We start from the raw sequence: 14,662 nt of genomic DNA on the forward strand, positions 1-14,662 counted from the left end.
GGCACTCCTGCAGGTAGGGATGTGAACCTGAACGTATCAGATTAGAAATGCAGGGCAGATTCCTTTAAAGGGTTGGGCACTGACTGGTAAACAGTTTTATTTCCCATGAAATAACCATTCTGGCGCTTCCTACAACTTTGCATTATATACTCCCTCTAGAAAAGTATGAATAAACTGACAATTGGGTGTTACTAGTCGGGGTGGCACATACACACCATCCAATCAGTGCTGCCAGTGTCAGACTATGTAGGGACACACCCCTTTGACAAGTGAACAGAGCTTAGCCGCGCCCAGGCCAGTGATACTAGTTGTGACGTCACTGGGCCTGCGGTAAACAGTGAGAAGGCCACGGCACTACTGCCAGCGCTGCTGCCTTCTCAAACAACTGATCAGCCGGGGTCCCGGGTGTCGGACACCCGCCGATCAGATGCTGATTATCTATCCAGAGGATAGATCATCAGTTTAAAGGGCTTTTGTCACCCCACTAAACAGTTTTTTTTTTTGTGTACTTATAATCCCTATACTGCGATTTATCCATACATAATGTGATTGATCATTTTGGTTTAGTAGATTTTGCTAAAAACGTACTTTTATAATATGTAAAATTACCTGTCTACCAGCAAGTAGGGCGGCTACTTGCTGGAAGCAGCCGCATCCTCCTATCATAATGACGCCCCCCCTCTGCATGTTGATTGACAGGGCCAGCGAACGGGATCGTTCTCTGCTGGCCCTGCCTGTTTGCATTCAAAATCTGGCGCCTGCGCCGCGGCTGTACCTGTCTTCAATCGGCGCAGGCGCACTAAGAGCCGCTCCATCCTCAATGCGCCTGCGCCAATGACGTCACATCTATACCTGGCGCAGGCGCATTGAGGATGGAGCGGCTCTTAGTGCGCCTGCGCCGATTGAAGACAGGTACAGCCGCGGCGCAGGCGCCAGATTTTGAATGCAAACAGGCAGGGCCAGCAGAGAACGATCCCGTTCGCTGGCCCTGTCAATCAACATGCAGAGGGGGGGCGTCATTATGATAGGAGGATGCGGCTGCTACCAGCAAGTAGCCGCCCTACTTGCTGGTAGACAGGTAATTTACATATTATAAAAGTACGTTTTTAGCAAAATCTACTAAACCAAAATGATCAATCACATTATGTATGGATAAATCGCAGTATAGGGATTATAAGTACACACAAAAAAAAAATAAAAAAATAAAATAAAATGTTTAGTGGGGTGACAGAACCCCTTTTAATGAGATATTGCAACCTCAAAAATTTATGGCATATCCACAGGATACGACAAAAGTCTGACACATGTGGGTTCCACCTCTGTCTAGAATGGTGCTATAGAAACAATGCCTCAAGGAAAACCAAAAACTAAAAAAAAAAAGAAGCATTGCTCCCCTCCATGATCCCCTGCCCTTCTAAAGCTGCTATGGTCCCTACAGCAATGCACTCTCTGGTCCTGACTTGACACCCCGGAATGGCTTGGTATGCCTGCAGGGGTGACACCTCCTGTAGAGATTGGCTGAGCGGGAAGCTGCAGCCATTTCCTGTGCGCTGAGACCAGGAAGTGGAGAAAGCAGCCTGGGCCAGAGCAGCTCCGGAACAGCAGCAGATCAGTGCTTCCTTAATTTTGTTAATGTCGTCATCCTTTATATTTTCACCCTTTCAGGGCTTTTTTTCACTTCTGCATAGAGTTGCTCAACTGAGCAGAAAAATAAGTCATTTTCTTTGTAATGTAATAATCGGCCATTACGTTTCATTTACATTATAGGTGAATTGGCATGCCAACTGTCCCTCCCTAAATTGTAAATGTTGCAATACCTTTCCCATAGGTTATCCCAAATAAGCTGAAAGCCAGTCAAAAATGACCTTCCGGTAAGTCACAGAAGACCAGATCTCATTAGTGTTTAATCTCAGACAGCCTTATTTACTTGTCTAGGTCTGGGCTGCAGTACCAGACGCAGCCAATGGACGAAAGTGGCGCTGCTTCTACAAGAAAATAATCACATGTCTCCAAATTTCAACAACCCCTTTAATAATGACAATCTGTAGGTGTGGATTCAGGGTATTCCTAGTATGCGTGTGAATTCCGCACTTATCAGACTGATCAGAATGTGGGAGCACTTTTCCATCATCCCTAATCATGCTCATTCCATCTTCGTGTAACTATTTTAGGACATGTGCGTTTACACTGCTTTCTATGAAGATGGCTACATCCACAATAGATGGGGGGGGGGGGGGGAAGCAACACTGATATGGCAGTATAGAAAATACCGAGCGGGTGTATGTATAGTGTGTGCTGAATCCAGTCGTCAGGCTGAAGAGCAGGCAGTGAGAGTGATCTGGCATCTTCGCACCCGCCCTCCTCCCTGAGCCCAGACAGTAAATTTTACCATATAAGGGCATGGATGACTTGAACCCTGACAGCACACGGTCCCGGCTTCCTGCACTGCTCGCTCATTGGCTGCAGTGTCTCCGGCTATGATGACAGCAGGGCGTGTGCTCTGGAGGCATCCACACAGCAGCGTGCGTCCTTAACGCTTTACCTCCTGGGACTCATGGCAACAGGCGATGCATTTACTGGAGCCACAAAGAGGCTATACAAGACGAAAATCACATCCTGGTGCCTACGTCTATGCATTCAATCGCATCCCAACTATCCCACATATAAAGTAGACTAGGCCTACAGCACATGAGATCAACGGAATAGAAGCAAATCAGCGCGGGCCTCTGTGGTACAGATCGCATGCTTCTATAGCAGAGATCAAACTCATCTTAGTATTTCATTTATGTAAAGAAGCTGAAAAACGACTCCTATCCGTATTAATGGGGTTATCCCAGGATTAATGGAAAAAATAAAAAAACAGGCAACATATACTATATGGCAGACAAATCTCTAACAAAACTAGAACCAGCCATGTACCTCACAAGGATCCTGAGATCCCCCCCATTAAAAGGAAACTGTCACCAGCGCCCTCCATATCCGGCCTTATGCCTAGACACATAAGGGTCCATTCACACATCCGCAATTCTGTGCTGCATTTTGCGGAACGGAATTGCGGACCAATTCATTTCTATGGGGCCACACTATGTGCTGTCCGGATCCGCATTTCCGTTCCCGAAAAAATGTCCTATTCTTGTCTGCATTTTCTATTATAGAGCTGGGGAAAGGTATTCCGCAAAATGCGGAACCCACATCGCCGGTGTCCGTGTTTCGCAGATCCGGAAAACACATACGGATGTGTGAATGGACTTACTGTGGTTCAAGCTGATTTTCTTTTGTTGATCTGAGGCTCTGTTCCCAAGTTATAATACTAATATGCAGATTAGGCCTTTGGCGCAAGGAAGGCATCACCATTGCTCTTGTTGCATCCAAGCTCCACGCCTTCCTGTGACAACACAGCTAGGGGTGACAGCCACAGAAATGAGTGGAGCTCATTATTGAATCCATTACACTGTGCCAGATCCACTGTATGTAAGGCCCTACAGGCACCCCACAAACCATATGAATTTGCACTCATTTGTCACGGTTCAGTCGAGGTGTGCGCTCTACTGATGGAAGAATAGCATTGCAAAATTGTGTGCGATGGTGGCGCGCTGACCAGAGGCTTATGGGTACATAATGGGCTCCATACTACATGCATCTGTAAAATAGGGGGTATACATAAGGCCCCTTTACACTGGCCGAACATCGGGCACATCATTGTAATGGTCCATTCACACGTCCACAATTTTGTTCCGCATTTTGCGGAACGGAATTGCGGACCCATTCATTCCTATCCGCAAAACACGTTGCGGACGTGTGAATGGAGCCTAAAGAAGTACCGTAGGTTAGCTTGTTGCTGTCAATTACCCAATGAATGTACGAAACAATATTTTAAATATGATTGTTTGTGCGGACACCTAAGGCTACTTTCACACTGCCGTTTTGGCTTTCAGTTTGTGAGATCCGTTCAGGGCTCTCACAAGCGGTCCAAAACGGATCAGTTTGCATTGTAATGCATTCTGAATGGAAAAGGATCCTCTCAGAATGCATCAGTTTAGTCTACATTCCGCTGTGGAGACAGACAGCAAAAAGCTGCTTGCAGGCTCCGTCCTGGCACACAATGTTAGTCAATGTGGATAGATCCATTTTCACGGACACAATAGAAAACTGATCCGTCCTCCATTCACTTTCAATGTTGTTCAAGACGGATCCGTCTTGGCTATGTTAAAGATAATACAAACGGATCCGTTCTGAACAGATACATGCGGTTTTATTATCGGTGCGGATCAGTCTGTGCAGATCCACCAAACGCGAGTGTGAAAGTAGCCTTAGTCATCATTTGCCGGTCGCAGATTGTGCCATCTAATCATGCTCTGCTGCTGGAAAACAATGATTACGTAAGCAGCAGTCTCCTCCACTGACGAGCAGGAACGAACACTTACCTAGCAGTGTAAAGGGGCTCTCCGAGATTTTAATACTACAGGTTTCAGTTTCAATCCTCTGGATAGATCATCAGTATCTGATCGGTGGGGGTTCGAAACCTGGGACCCCCGCTGATCAGCTGTTTGAGTAGGTACCGGCGCTCACAGCTTTTCCTAGGCAGTGTAACGACACCTTCATCGCTCACATGACCTAGGCACAGCTCAGCCCCATTCAAGTGAAGCGGAGCTAACGCCATACCTAGCACAGCCATTATATACTGTACGGTTGATGTGCTTGGTAAGCACGGAGAAGGTCACAGCACTCACAGGGGCACCGGTGCCTTCTCAAACAGCTGATTGGCGGAGGTCGGACTAGATTACTTATCCAGAGGATAGGTCATCAGTATAAGTGTCTTAGAAAACCCTTTTAACCAATCTATCCAATTATATCGATGAGATATGAGGAAAAAAATAAATAAAGTGGGAGGGAAGCAAACGGTTCTCCTTTCCATGAATCGGCACACTGTCAGTCTGCTGTGCAAGCAATTCCACTTCTATATTTTCCTTTCCTTGCACATTTCCTGTTCTCTATATAAAGACGAGGCAGGAAGTGCTTTACCCACATACAGCACAGGAGGAACGTCCGCCTAACTGCAGCAAAAGGGAAGATACCAGAGATCAAACCTTCACCCAGCTGCGGAGCCTGATGGAGCTTCTTTTGAATACGGTCGTGTGTATGAGGCCTAAATTCCATTAATAAAGACTAGTAATGTTACTGCCTCGTCTTCACCGTTCCCAGCAATGTGTACAGAGATCAGATCCTGGACAAGTCTCAGGAGGTCTCCGCTTGTTTTCGTATTCCATTATGACCACTGTGTCACCAGTCAGGAATTTAGCAGCTGAGCCATACATAAACTAACACAAGAATGTGCATTAGCCAATATACCACATTACTAAACACCAGAAGGCCCCACAACAAAGCTTCACTACAAGGAAGTATTCTGGAAAAGGAGACGAAAATACCATCTTTACTGAGGTTTGCCCCTAGTCCACACTGGCATATATGCGGCTTGCGCCACATTTATTTTAGACATATTTAGAGACCATTTTCGAACCGCCCAACAAGGGGGCGTGGATTATCAGAGATGGGATACGGCCTTGCATAATTGGGTCAGGAGGATGTGCTTAAAGTGAATGTGCCAACCTACTTTTAAATACAATGATCCCTCAAAACACAGTGGCCTCCGGATACAATATTTTCAACATACAATGATCTTTTCTGACCCATTGCAAGTTTAAACCAGACTCAACATACAATGTCTCAGACTCAGATCCAACCAATCAAGGCTTGGTAAAGTAGCTGTAGGAGGATTTTCAGGGATGCGGCGCCCTTACGGGTACCCCGCCCCCTGAGGTCTAGGGGGTGTGTGTGTGGGGCCATATTTGTTCCTCACCTCCCTGCCAAACCCCATGGGCTCTCCCTCCGGGGAAGGTCCAGATCTTGTTGAAGTTCCTGGCTGACGCCTTGGGTGGCAGCCTAGGCAAAAGCCGGGAGCATAGATGGGCGTACCCCCTTGGCTTCGGCTGAGGGTTGCCGTTTGTCCCAGTCCCTTGCGGGAGCTCCGGCCCAGGAGGGATAGGGAATGGTTTGTGGGAGGCCCTAGTGCACGATTTTTGTGTGGCACGCTGCACGATTTTGTTGCACGGGGTGAGAGCACGACTTTAGGATTTCGGGAAAATAAATTTAAAAAAAGCTGTAGTAGTTACTAGTTAGCAGCTATTCCTGACTGTTATAGGTAAGGACCTGTTTTAGCTGTCTTATCTGCTATTTCTTATATCTTCTCATTTTCTCTCATCTTGGATGACATTTTGGGGCTTTGGAACCAATTGCTCAACTTACAATGGTTTCAACATACAATGGTCGCCCTGGAACCAATTTATATTGTAACTTCAGAGACCACGGTATTTGTAGTTTTCCACGTCATTATCTATATTTAAACAAAACCCATAAAATACTGTCATTTTTACACTGTGCACTAAGCCTAATACTAGATGACAATACTGTACAGACCACATCACTGCAGTTATCTGCTCATCTGTCACTAATCCTAATATCACCTCTGCGTGTAGATAAGACAGGATCCACCATTCACAATAGGTGGTTGTCACAGCTTATCTATTCTTTCCTTGTACAATGACCTCTGCACAGGTCACAGAACATTCCTAGAAAACACTCCCATACAAGTCAATAAGGTCCGCTCCTGACCATTGCGTCTATGGCCAATGGTGCTGCCGTAAAGCAGTTTATTTTTTTTTATGCTTTCAAAATGCTGTTAACAGCAGCTCAGGCAAGATGGCCGCATTAATCATGTTCAGGCAATAGAAGAAATAAATCTGCAATCGGAAAATAAAAACAGATTAGAATATAAAAAAGGAGATGTGTCACTATCTGGCAGATGTATTTGGTGACACATTTCCTTTAATTTATGATGAAGCACCGTTAATGAGCTGGCAGTTACACCAGAAAACTGTCATAAATGATGATAGATCTTTTCAGAAAGTGGCGAGGGCGGCGTAGTAATGCCAATTGCCACTAAATTTAGTGGTGTTAATGTATACATTTTTTTGCTGGACTGAAAAATATGGTACACTACGCTTTCCCATTCTGCAGTGTCTTTCTTTTTTACAATGGAACTCTATGGTGACGGATGGCACTGTATGGCATCTATTAACCCCTTAGGGACTCGGCCCTATTTCACCTTACGGACTTGGCATTTTTTTGCAAATCTGACCAGTGTCACTTTAAGTGGTGATAACTTTAAAACTCTTTGGCTTATCCAGGCCATTCTGAGATATTTTTTTCGTCACATATTGAACTTCATGACACTGGTAAAATGAAGTAAAAACAAAACAAATATACCAAAAATTTGTAAACAAAATTGCTAATTTCCAAGTTTCAATTTCTCTACTTCTATAATACATAGTAATACCTCCAAAAATTGTTATTACTTTACATTCCCCATATGTCTACTTCATGTTTCGATCATTTTGGGAATGATATTAAATTTTTTGGGGATGTTACAAGGCTAAGGCTACTTTCACACTTCCGTTCGGAGCGGATCCGTCTGGTATCTGCACAGACTGATCCGCTCCTATAATGCAAACAATGGTATCCGTTCAGAACGGATCCGTCTGCATTATATTTCAGAAAAAAAATCTAAGTCTAATTGTTAGTCAGACGGATCCGTCCTGACTTTGCATTAAAAGTCAATTAGGATCCGTTTGAAATTGCACCATATTGTGTCAACGTCAAACGGATCCGTCCCCATTGACTTACATTGTAAGTCTGGACGGATCCGTTTGGCTCCGCACCGCTAGGCGGACAAGAAAACGCTACAAGCAGCGTTCGGGTGTCCGCCTGCTGAGCAGAACGGAAGCCAGACGGAGCCATACTTATGCGTTCTGAGAGGATCCGCATCCACTCAGAATGCATTGGGGCTGTACGGATCTGTTCGGGGCCGCTTGTGAGAGCCTTCAAACGAAACTCACAAGCGGAACCCCGAACGCAAGTGTGAAAGAAGCCTTAGAAGTATAGAAGCAAATCTTGAAATTTCTCAGAAATTTTCAAAAACCCAATTTTTAGGAACCAGTTCAGGTCTGAAGTCACTTTGCGAGGCTTACATAATAGAAACCACCCAAAAATGACCACATTCTAGAAACTACACCCCGCAAGGTATTTAAAACTGATTTTGCAAACTTTGTTAACCCTTTAAATGTTCCACAAGAATTAATGGAAAATAGATACAATTTCAAAATTTCACTTTTTTGGCAGATTTTCCATTTTAATATTTTTTTTAACTTTTACAAAGCAAGGGTTAACAGCCAAACAAAACAATATTTATGGCCCTGATTCTGTAGTTTACAGAAACACCCCATATGTGGTCGTAAACAGCTGTACGTGCACACGGCAGGGCGCAGAAGGAAAGGAATGCCATACGGTTATTGAAAGGCAGATTTTGCTGGACTTGTTTTTTGGACACCATGTCCCATTTGAAGCCCCCCTGATGCACCCCTAGAGTAAAAACTCCCAAAAAAAGTGACCCCATTTTAGAAACTACGGGATAGGGTGGCAGTATTGTTGGTACTAGTTTAGGGTACATATGATTTTTGGTTGCTCTATATTACACTTTTTGTGAGGCAAGATCACAAGAAATAGCTGTTTTGGCACAGTTTTTATTTTTTGTTATTTACAACAGTCATCTGACAGGTTAGATCATGTGATATTTTTATAGACCAGGTTGTCACGGATGCGGCGATACCTAATAAGTATACTTTTTCTTTTAATGTAGGTTTTAATGATTTCATTTTTGAAGCAAAAAAATAAATAAATCATGGTTTTAGTGTTTCCATAGTCTGAGAGCCATAATTTTTTCAGTTTTTGGGCGATTACCTTGGGTAGGGTATGATTTTTGCGGGATGAGATGACGGTTTTATTGGCACTATTTTGGGGTGCGTGTGACTTTTTGATTGATTGCTATTACACTTTTTGTGATGCAAGCTGACCAAAAAATTGTTTATTTAGCACAGTTTTTATTTAAAAATTTTTATGGTGTTCATCTGAGGGGTTAGGTCATGTGATATTTTTATAGAGCCGGTCGATACGGACGCGGCGATACTCGATATGTATACTTTTTTTTATTTATGTAAGTTTTACACTAACAGCTTTTTTTAAACAAAAAAAATTATGTTTTAGTGTCTCCATACTCTGAGCCATAGTTTTTATATTTTTTGGGCGATTGTCTCAGGTAGGGGCTCATTTTTTGCGGGACGAGGTGACTGTTAGATTGGTACTATTTTGGTGGGAAAACGCCTTTTTGATCGCTTGCTGTTGCACTTTGTGATGTAAGGTGACCAAAAAATTTTTATTTAGCACAGTTTTCATTTTTTTACGGTGTTCATCTGAGGGGTTAGGCCATGTGATATGTTTATAGAGCCGGTCGATGCTATTTTTTACCAATTTTTTTTTTATTTGGGGAAAATGACACTTGTTTATTTTTACTTGAAACTTCATTTTTTGGGGGGGGGGGAAGTATTTTTTTTTACTTTTTTTTTTTTTCCACTTTCTTTTTTGGCCCACTTTGGGACTTGAACTTTTGGGGGTCTGATCCTTTACAATGCATTCTGAAACGTCTTTCGAGACCCTTCAAGGCAATTATTTGACACATTAGATAAATGTTGGCCAAACCCGGTGTTTTGGTGTGGACAGCCCTCTAATGTGCAGGGCGCTTCCTGAATCGCCCCAGACGACGGGTGGGGGATGATCTTGCAATTGGATCTGCTTGATCCTTTTGTTCTGAGAGAGATAACCTGCTGACAGAGGAGTCTGGCATCGGCTCTCTCTCCGTTTAGGACACATGCATGGTGAGCCGAGTGTGCATGTGTCCTGGGCATGTTCACACGGCTCAGTGATTGGGGAAAGGCTGACCACGGGTCTGAATGTGCAAATAAGCATAGTCTGTACAGTTACATGCATCTTATCTCATCTTGGAATAGAAGAGGCTGTCTGCACCGTTTTTCGATGTCCCCTCACCACGATCCTGGAAATGCTAGTAATAGCAGCACTTTGCCAATAAGTTTCTCAAAAAACAGACTTGAGGATTAGTGCTCCTTTAAGACACTGGAGGTACAGAGGAGCAGACGATAACCCTTTCTCGGTGCTGTGGTAATATCAGGGCAGGGCTGAATCAACAAGCCCAAGAGACATAAATGTTCTATGTGCCTGTGCTACACGCTACCTCCAAGGGACTCCGGGGAAAGGCGCTAAGAGCTCCTCATGCATATTATTGATTTAGGATCTAACTCTAGAAAGCTATAATCTAATTTTCTCTGCTCTTATTGATCACAGGTGGGGGAAGGGGGATCTTAGAAACCAGCTCGGCACCCATCTTCCACCGCTCAGACCACTAGCTGCCCCATAAAACCTGATGATTACCTACAGTTCTGGGGATGCATGAAATCCCATGTGCTTCAAGCAACATGTAAATCAATGAATGAAAACTATAAGGCCTCTTTCACACGAAAGTTTTTCTTTTCCCCGTTTACGCGCCGTTATTTGTGTTCCGTATATGGAACCATTCATTTCAATGGTTCTGCAAAAAAATAAAAAAATAATATATATATATATATATATATATATATATATATATATATATATAAAAAAGTGGAAAAATGTGGCAGCACCAAAACATAACAGTGTAGCGGGTGCTATGTCCAGGGTTATCACTGCTTACCCAACACTTGTATGTAGAAATGGACAGCACATCCAGTAGAAAAATATATTCAAAAAATTTTATTCAGCCACAGTGGCACAAGAGGCGACGTTTCGGCTCAAAATCCTGAGAAAGGCTCAGGATTTTGAGCCGAAACGTCGCCTCTTGTGCCACTGTGGCTGAATAAAATTTTTTGAATATATTTTTCTACTGGATGTGCTGTCCATTTCTACACATTATATATATATATATATATATATATATATATATATATATATATATATATATATATATATATATATATATATATATATATATATATATATATATATATATATGAGAAAGTGTGGGCAGCACCACTATCTGTAAAGTATATGCGGAGTGCCAGCGGCTGGGTAGGCGATCCACCTCCAAACGTATAAAAATAAGAAATTCCGCAGCACATCCAGGTTGTAAGAAAGTAAAAAAAGACTTTATTCACCAAGCATGCGACGTTTCAATCCTCTCAATGGGATTTTCCTCAGGCACTGCCTGAGGAAAATCCCATTGAGAGGATTGAAACGTCGCATGCTTGGAATGTGCTGCGGAATTTCTTATTTTTATATATATATATATAGCATATTTCCATATGCTCAGCCCAATTTTTTTCTATGTAATTACTGTATATGCCATACATAAAAACGGAACAGAAACAATGGATCCGTGAAAAACGGATCGCAAAACACCGAAAAAGCCATACGGTCATGTGAAAGGCCTAATGGAGATTTCTACAAAATATGGAGCAAATCTTAGTGAATCGGGCAAATCTCCAATCCATGTGTTTTAATATGCAGCATACTCCATTATACCATGTTCCTCCATAGTAGTCAAAGGAACACAGGAAACAAAACATGGATGGATGGATGGATGCATAGTTTACTATTACAATGTACCATCTGTATCAGGCTGGGTTCAGACCTGAGCGTTCTGAAACGAGCGCTCTGTATGCGCGATTGTACGGGCGTTTACAATCGCGCATACAGAGACAGGCGTGCACACATTGTCGCGCGTTCCCGAATATCTATGTGCGGGAACGCGCGACAAACGCCCAAAAAAAAGCTCAAGCACTTGTTTGAGCGTCGGGCGTTTTACAGCGCGATCGTACGCGCTGTAAAACGCCCAGGTGAGAACCATTCCCATAGGGAATCATTGGTTCTTGCCTGTTGTGCGTTTTACAGCGCGTAGGAACGCGCTGTAAAACGCTCAGGTGTGAACCCAGCCTTAGGGTTTTTCTTTCATCTCAAACCTAATAATCTGGTACATTACCATAATTTATTCCCTCACTTCCAGCTATAAAACAAGCACACAGCACGAGAACGCATGGTGTCATTGCTTAGGATTGCATGACGACATAGAGGGAGAGGCACTTAGAAGGTCGAGCCCTGGTGCCGCCAGCATGGCATAAGCAGACTATAAGCTTCATTTACAATCTGACATGTGGCGGCAATAATAACCACCCTCACCGATGCAGCTCCAACATCTTCTGCTGCGATTTCTAATCTCTACAAAGTAATGAGAATAGAAAGCAACGGTGAAAAAAATAAATAAAAATCCTGCACATGACAAGCTCACACTGATCCAAACAGGACAGGGACGAGCGCATACGCTGGCTCGTTCCACTGCCAGTCAACAGGAACCTTTACATGGGCCGGTGACTGAGAACCCCTGATGGACTGAGCCAATATTCATTATTGGGTTTTCATTTTTTCTCCCCAATTTCTAAAAGATGATTTTTTATATTTTTTTCTCTGTTCACAGCGCCATATGAGGGCTTATTTTTACAGGACAAATTGTACTATTTATTGACGCCATTTAATAAACTATATCTTGGGTTGGAAAAATGGATAAAAAAAATTCTGGTGAAATAAAAAAAATACGCAATTCCTCCAAATAATACGCAATTTTTTTTTTTTTTAGTTTTTTCAAGGTGCACTAAGAATGACATGACAGCCAGTAATACCAAGTTTATATAGTTTCTATTATGAGTCACTTCAAAGTCTCTTCAGCACCATATTCTGACAGCCATAACTTTAATTTTTAGCCGATTACAGAACGGTGCAACAGATGCTGACAGCACACGGAGTGCTGTCCGCATCTTTTGCGGCCCCATTGAAGTGAATGGGTCTGCATCCGAGCCGCCAAAACTGCGGCTCGGATGCGGACTAAAACAACGGCCGTGTGCATGAGGCCTAAAATAGTTAAACAGAAAGTGTTTTTTTTCCCCTTTACAGTACTTCTTAGTCCTCTAAGTGGACCTGAAGCATAAGTTCCTCTGATCACTTGTCCCATAAACTGCAATAGAATCCTACTGCAATCTATGGGATTTTTACAAGCTGCCGGTCTGGTAGTGCCTCAGGCTCAGTTTCATAGGCAGACAGATTTCGCCACGAGGGCTCGCAATGGGTGCACACTCCCGCTGTCTACCAACACAGATTGACAGCAGTAGCCATGACTGGGATTGGAGTCATCTCTGTTCCCAGTAACTGCTGGCAGGCGTCAGCTCTATTTTATTACACTGGTGCTAGCAGCCGGTGTGTGTGGAGCGATCCCAGTGCGCGAATCCTCTGCATACTTCCACTTAATGCTTATGACTTACAGGAATGTCCTAATGCGTTAAACGGTTCAAGAGGAACCATCCACCACTCCTGACATGTCTAACGAGCATTTCCTCATCCAATAGCCAATTTGGAGAATCTTTCCATCTAAGCATGTTATTCTGTTACTCAGTTATTGCTACTAGAAGTTCATTAATAAATTGATGCTGGGAGTTACCTATAAGGGTGTATCCCTACAAAGTCTGACATTTTCCAAGTAGTGCTGCTAGTGTCAGACTGTGCAGGGACACCCTTGTTAAAGGAACCTTAAACAAGGTGACCCTCCAGGAGATCAGTTGTCCTCCAACATCACAAAAGCCAAAGAACACAAAAAGGTCTTCAAAGGTGAAGTGCAGGAGCACAAGACAAGAGCACAATTAAACCACCCCGACTCAGAACAAAAGAGATTTATCTAATTAAAGGGTGTGAACAGAATCCTGTTTATACAAGCTACAGTGGACGATTAACATTAGTAGAGTGAAACAAAAAAAACAGAATGCATGTTTCATCCAGCAAAGCTCCGTCTCTGTACGGTATTAGAATATATGAGCTCTCCTATCTTCAATTCAGTGGAATTTATTTCACCAGCAAAAAAAATGCGACGTCTCGACCGTAAAGGTCTTTCTCAAGCAAGTTGTTGCTTGAGAAAGACCTTTACGGTCGAAACGTCGCATTTTTTTTGCTGGTGAAATCAATTCCACTGAATTAAAGACAGGAGAGTGCTGCGGTTTCTTCTATATGACACATCCAAGGGGGAACTTCTGACTGGCTCCCAACACGGCTGGCACCACCACAAGACAAGACTTTAATTTTTCGTTGTGCTGCTATACGCATTTTTTTCTAGAATATATGAACTCTGATGAGCCAAAGTAAGCCATTTGTGAAGTCGCACGTGACTTCGTTGAATAAATTCCGTAATTAATTTTTAAAGTGGAAAACCACTTTAAAACTTGAAAGCGAACTCTGCTTCGGTTCTGGGGTACTAGTCGGAGACAAAGCAGAGTTAAATTACAAGTTTTAAAGTGGTTTTCCACTTTAAAAATCAATTGACGAAGTTATTCAACGTTATCTCAATCACCTTCGCGAATAACTAACTTCGGCTCATCTGAGCCCATACATTCTAATACTGTACGGAGACGAATCTCTGTACAGAATTATCCCGAAGTTTTGAACGAAGCATCAAAAGCTCGCTTCACTCAACACTGGTGAAGATATCTGTGTCTCATCTGTATTCCACGGACACTGCTAGGCTGAAAGCTCATTTCCAGAGCATCTCCTATTAGAGGTAAGTGAAAAACAGACAACAGGGATGCCATCAATGTTTTTTCCAGGGACACAGACTATAACGGGGGTGTTT

The 14,662-nt window shown here is 43.1% G+C and overlaps 1 protein-coding gene across 1 annotated transcript in view; it reads right to left on the minus strand.

Annotated features, from left to right (window-relative positions):
* CORO1C (coronin 1C) overlaps nucleotides 1-14,662 on the minus strand; it is a 54,026-nt gene that overhangs the window by 19,239 nt on the left and 20,125 nt on the right. The gene's annotated exons all lie outside the window — the stretch shown is intronic.

The sequence above is a fragment of the Bufo gargarizans genome, chromosome 1 (genome assembly GCF_014858855.1).
Source record: "Bufo gargarizans isolate SCDJY-AF-19 chromosome 1, ASM1485885v1, whole genome shotgun sequence".
In the NCBI taxonomy this organism is placed as follows: domain Eukaryota; kingdom Metazoa; phylum Chordata; class Amphibia; order Anura; family Bufonidae; genus Bufo; species Bufo gargarizans.